Here is a 5,955-nt window from a genome sequence, read left to right as displayed (position 1 = left end):
AGTCCCCCATAGCAACCACCCTATTACTTTCACTCTTCTCTTGAATCATCCTCGCAATCCTTTCTTTTACGTTTCTAGGACTATTAGGAGGCCTGTAGAAAACTCCTAACAGGGTGACCTCGCCTTTCCTGTTCCTAACCTCAGCCCAAACTACCTCAGTGGATGAGTCCTCAAAGTTGTCTCAGCTTCTGTAATACTACCTTTGGTTAACAATGCCAAACCACCCCCTCTTTTACATCATCTCTGTTCTTACAGAAACATCTAAATTCTGGAATCTGCAACAACCATCACTGTCCCTCCTCTAGCTATGTCTCTGAAATGGCCACAACATTGAAATCGCAGGTACCAACCCACGCTGCAAGTTCACCGAGCTTATTTCGTATACTTCTTGCATTGAAGTATACACACTTCAAGCCACTTTCCTGTTTCCAGGCACCCTCCTTTGAGCTTGATGCCATGTTCCTAACCTCCCTACACTCCATGTCTTGCACCCTAAAGCTACAGTCTGGGTTCCCATGCCCCTGCAGAGTTAGTTTAAACCCCCCCAAGAGCACTAGCAAACCTCCCACCAAGGATACTGGTGCCCCTCAGGTTCAGGTGTAGACCATCCTGTTTATAGAGGTCCCACCTTCCCCAGAAAGAAACCCAGTTATCCAGATACCGGAATCCCTCCCTCCTGCACCATCCCTGTAGCCACGCATTTAACTGTTCTCTCTCCCTATTCCTCGACTCTTTATCACGTGGCACAGGTAACAAACCAGAGACAACAACTCTCTTCATTCTAACTCTGAGCTTCCAACCTAGCTCCCTGAAAGCCTGCCTAACATCCTCAGCCCTCCTCCTACCTATGTCATTGCTGCCAATGTGGACCACGACTTCGGGCTGCTCCCCCTCCCCCTTAAGGACCCGGAAAATGGAGGTCCAGAGGAGCAACTGGTTAGCTGAAGTCCCCAGCTGTTGTGATGTGAATTGTCACTATCGAGTTTCTATCTGGTAGGTGGGAGAACAGAAAATTGCAAGTTAATTACTTGAGATGATGATTAGTGGTAACAGATTCAAATAGGCCTCTTGCTGCACACTAGTAAGAATCTCATCTCGTCATTCAATATTTGATTAAAAATGGGACTTTTCACTGTTGATGTCAAGACGTGACATGGTGGCTCAGTGGTTAGCACTGCTGCCTCACAGCGCTATGGACCCGGGTTCCATTCCAGCCTCGGGCGACTGTCTGTGTGGAGTCTGCACGTTCTCCCCGTGTCTGCGTGGGCTTCCTCCGGGTGCTCCGGATTCCTCTCACGGTCCAAAGATATGCAGGTCAGGTGAATTGGCCATGCTAAATTGCCCACAGTGTTAAGTACATTAGTCAGAGTGAAATGGGTCTGGGTGGTTACTCTTCGGAGGGTCGGCGTGGACTTGTTGGGCCAAATGGCCTGTTTCAACATTGTAGGGAATCTAATCTCTAATCTAAAGCCCCTCACTGGGCATCTTGAGTAATTATCTCAGCTGTCTTAACAAAGCTTAGATTATTCAAAAGTTATGATGATTCTACCCAATGTTTAATAAATAACCTCTGTTATGTATTTTCTTATAGTCTCCCCTCAATTCTCTGTATTAACAGGATACTCTATGTCTATAATGTACAACTAATGAATTGTAACTATGCCTGCATAACATGAGTATAATCTGTTTTGATTGTGACTCCAAACAGGAGCCTAAAACTTAAATTTCTCTTTCTCCCTTTTTTTAAAAACATAGTTACTAATGGGCCCTCTCTCTGGTCCTAATATCTCATCCAATGACTTAATGTTACATTTCCTTTGATAATTCTCCAATGAAGAGCTGTGTGGATGAGATGAAATAAAGGCAAAAAATTAGGAACATCAAAGCAGGAGTAGGCCATTTAGCCCTTCAAATCTAATCTACAATTCAATAGAACCAACAGGTTCACAGCTGATCTGCTGTGATCTCAGCTCAACTATCCTGTACGTTCTCCAACACCCTTGACTATCAAAAATCTATTTAACTCAGCCTCAAATAAATTTAAACACCCAGTCTCCAGTACCTTCTGGGGAAGAGAATTCTATAGATGATTGAGAGAAAGAAAGAAAATCTCCTTACCTTTGTTTTAAAGGAAGATCTCTTGATCTTAAAATATGCCCCTTACTTTTAGTGTCATCCAGTAGCGGAACCTTTATTGTTGGTGCTTCCTTTGGAATCAGGAATTAAATAAACAAACAGCAAACATGAATAAAAACAGTTTATTGAAGATGCTCCCACCTCGACAGCCATATCTAGACTACTCTAAAGCTCCACCTCTCCAGGTCACCTGACCAACTCTCTTAAAGGGGCAGTATCCCCAAATACATATATGACAGAACCATGATTCAGGTGTCTCGTATAAATGGACAGCCTGGTAGGTTGAAGGTGACAGAAGGCCACAGCTTGGGATCCTTGGGGAGAGTGGCAGAAGTGAAGATGGGGAAATGATGTCAGCAAGTGTGATAGTGGGTGAAAATGTTCATCATTAATCAAGTTTTCTTTTATTTATTCATTTTGTGGGATGTGGGTGTCCCTGGCTGGCCAGCGTTTATTGCCTGCCCCTTGTACTTGAGAAGGTGGTGGTGAGCTGCCTTCTTGAACTGCTTTTGTCCACCTACTGTGGGTTGACCCACAATGCCATTAGGGGAGGAATTTCAGGATTTTAATCTAGTGACAATGAAGGAATCACAATATATTTCTATGGCAGGATGGTGAGTGGTTTAGAGGGGAGTGTGAAGGTGGTGGTGTTCCCATTTATCTGCTGCCCTTTTCCTTCTAGTCATTGTGGGTTTGGAAAGTACTATTGAAAGAATCTTTGGTTAATTTTGCAGTGCATCTTGTAGATAGTACATACTGCTGCTGAGTGTCAGTGGTGTAGGGAGTGGATGCTTGTGGATATAATGCCAAACAAATGGCATGCCTTATCTTGAGTGTTGTTGGGGCTGCACTCATTCAGGCAAGTGGGGAGTATTCCATTTAACTCCTGACTTGTGCTTTGTAGATGGTGGATAGATTTTGAGCTTGCCTTTCCAAATACATGTACATCCTGTCCGTCAGGATTCCCTCCAACAACTTGCCCACCACCGAGGTCAGGCTCACTGGTCTATAGTTCCCTGGCTTGTTCTTACCACCCTCTTCAGAGATGTCCTGGAGCTGAGGTGACAAACCTTCAACAAACACAACCATCTTCCTATGTGTCAGGTAAGTCTTTAACCACTAGAGAATTTACCCCTTGATACCCATTGACTCCAGTTTGCTCGGTTTCCTTGATGCCACACTCAAATGAGTGCAGCTTTGATGTCAAGGGCTGTCACTCTCACTTCACCTCTGAAATTCAGTTCTTCTGTCCATGTTTGGACCAAGGCTGCAATAAGGTCAGGAGCTGAGTGGCCCTGGCAAAACCCAAGCTGGGGATCACTAGCAGGTTATTGCTAAGCAGGTGCTGTTTGAAAGCTCTATTAATGAAACCTTCCAACACTTAACTGATGATCGAGAGGAGACTGATGGGGTGGTAATTGGCCAGGTTGGGTTTGTCCGGCTTTTTATGTACAGGACCTTCTTGGGCAATTTTCTACATTGTCGGTTTGATACCAGTGTTGTAACTGTACTGGAATAGCTTGGCTAGGGGAGTGGCAAGTTCTGGAGCACAAGTCTTCAGTACTATTGTCGGAATGTTGACAGGGCCCATAGCCTTTGCAGTATCCAGTGTCTCCAACTCTTTCTTGATATCACGTGGTGTGAATCGAATTAGCTGAAGACTGGTGTCTGTAATGCTGGGGGTGACTGGAGGAGGCCGAGATGGATCATCCACTCGACATTTCTGGCTGAAAATTGCTGTGAAAGCTTCAGCCTTCTCTGTTGCACTGATGTGCTGGTCTCTCCTGTCATTGATGATGGGGATATTTGTGGAGCCTCCTCTTCCAATGAGTTGTTTAATTGTCCAATACAATTCATGACTGGATGTGGCAGGACTGCAGAGCTTAGATCTGCTCCGTTGGTTGAGATTGCTTAGCTCTGTCTATCACTTGCTGCTTGTGGTGTTTGGCATGCAGGTAGTCCTGTTTAGTGGCCACACCAAGTTGACCCCTCATCTTCAGGTATGCCTGTTGGAATTCCTGGCATGCTCTCCTGCATTCTCCATTGAACCAGAGTAAATCCCCTGGCTTGATGGCACCCCTGGCTTGATGGCAATGGTTGAGTGGGGAATATGCTTGGCCATGAGGCTACAGGTTATGTTGGAATACAATTCTACTACTCCGATGGCCCACAGTGCCTCATGGATGCCCAGTCTTGAGTTGCTAGATCTGATTGAAGTCTGGCCCATTCAGCACGGTGATTGTGCCACACAACATGATGGACGTCATTCTCAGTGTGAAGGTTGCACTTTGTCTCCACAAGGACTATGCAGTGGTCTCTCTTACTGATACTGTCATGGACAGATGCATCTGCAACAGGCAGATTGGTAAGGATGAGGTCAAGTATGTTTTTCCCTCTTGTTAGTTCCCTCACCACCTGCCACAGAGCCAGTCTAGTAGCTATGTCCTTTAGGACCTGACCAGCTCAATCTGTAATACTGCTGCCGAACCACTCTTCGTAGTGGTGTAGGATTTCTGGTTTGTCATCAGTAATTTGGTAATTTGTAGGTGGTTTGATTCCCTGGTTCTGAATGGGATGTGAAATGAAGAAGACAGTAGACAGGTCTTTCAGGGCAAAAGAATCACTGTTTATTTAAATACAAAAAGATAAGTATAATACAAACATTAAAAGGCACACAAAATAAAACAGTGAAATTAGTACTATTATATAGGACAGTAATTAAACACACTATTAAATTGAATACATGTTAAACAGTATTAGAAGTAAACAGCAGGTTCTTCATCCCAGAAACTATTATTAGGCTTCCTACCCTTGGAGTTTCCTTCACTGTAACCTCCCACTTCTCCTCCCTGCTAGCTAGGTTAGAAACTTTGGGGTCTTGCCACTGGGAAGAATTCACAATTTTAAGTACAGGTTGCTGTTCCTGCTTGCTATACCCAATGTCTCGCTGAAGACTTCAGACAGTGTTGGCCTTCAGTCTGGGTTGAGTTCGCTGATGCGGTAGGACGACTTTTGAATTTATCAGATGAGTACTTGGTTCTTCTAGCTTTCTGGTGGTTTTGGTGGGCTGGCTTTCACCTCAGGATATGCCTGAGGCCTTGTGGTGTCAGTTGGGTCAGTAATTTTCAGAGGCTGTTGGTTCTCACGTCTGCTGGTTATAGTCAGTCGCCCTTGTTTCTTTTGGTAAGGAACAGGCCTGTGTCAGTAGGTCTTGGAATTGCTGTTGGTTTCCCCTTTTCAGAATTGGCTGTCTGGATCACTCTCAGGGCAATAGCTTTCTGGGATCCATCTCCTGATGTTAGCTGCAGGGATAACTCTGTCAGGTCAGATCTGAGCCTGCAATTAACTAATTGTGGGCCAATTATCTTTGTGCCAAATCTGCCCATTATGTTACTGGTGTTCCCTTTTGAGGTCAATTGGCTTCCTGATCACTTGGAGTAGGTGGGAATGTATTTTGTTTCAGTGGAATGTCTTATATCGCTGTGCATGAATAGCAATCGAAGTTGAATGTCTGATATCTGCCAAGGCCCCATTCACTCTCTTGGTTGTGCAGCATTAGGCCTAGTTGATTGTTCTCTTTAGAATCAAGATATGAATTGGATTTTCAGGCTGAACAATGGTTTCAGGCAGCTATCTCTATCTGTGTACTTTTTCCCAGAGGATAGCCCCCTCCAGCTGTCTTTTTTTAAAAGTTAAATTTAAAAGTCTATGACTTTGGTCTAGTATTTCAGATTAGGGGAATTTTTGCTCAACCCTGCAGAGGATATTGAAATCCCCCACCCAGAGTACAATCTGTGCCTTGCCATCCTCAGTGCTTCC

General features: G+C 44.6%; 1 long non-coding RNA gene across 2 annotated transcripts in view; it reads right to left on the bottom strand.

Moving 5' to 3' along the window:
- LOC122551128 overlaps positions 1 to 2,277 on the bottom strand; it is a 123,987-nt gene extending 121,710 nt beyond the window's left edge. For both annotated transcript variants that reach the window (XR_006312023.1, XR_006312022.1), the window contains exon 1: positions 2,119 to 2,277. This is a non-coding gene — a long non-coding RNA (uncharacterized LOC122551128). The remainder of the gene's footprint in view (positions 1 to 2,118) is intronic.
- Positions 2,278 to 5,955: the final 3,678 nt, after the last annotated feature.

Source organism: Chiloscyllium plagiosum, chromosome 6 (assembly GCF_004010195.1).
Source record: "Chiloscyllium plagiosum isolate BGI_BamShark_2017 chromosome 6, ASM401019v2, whole genome shotgun sequence".
Lineage (NCBI taxonomy): Eukaryota > Metazoa > Chordata > Chondrichthyes > Orectolobiformes > Hemiscylliidae > Chiloscyllium > Chiloscyllium plagiosum.
This window is presented reverse-complemented; position numbering and strand designations above follow the sequence as displayed.